This window comes from Limulus polyphemus, unplaced genomic scaffold (genome assembly GCF_000517525.1).
Source record: "Limulus polyphemus unplaced genomic scaffold, Limulus_polyphemus-2.1.2 Scaffold2744, whole genome shotgun sequence".
Lineage (NCBI taxonomy): Eukaryota > Metazoa > Arthropoda > Merostomata > Xiphosura > Limulidae > Limulus > Limulus polyphemus.
In genome coordinates, this window is record NW_013668354.1 from 122144 (window position 1) to 122389 (window position 246).

Consider the following 246-nt stretch of genomic DNA (forward strand, 5'->3'; position numbering starts at 1 on the left):
AATTAAGTTACTGTTAATTATCTATCGGTTTAATGTAAGTGGCTATTGTTTGGGACGAACAATACTATAGAAGGGGCAGTGTTACGACAGCGGAAGTCACGCGACGCTGGGAGCATGCACGCTGGAGTTTCCAGAAGGATCATGACTTATCGAGGAACCCCGCGAATGTCCGAGTGTTTGCCAGGAGCCCTCTTTTTTAGTATATATACCCAGCAAATAAAGCCAGCGATAGAGAGATAGGCAGAT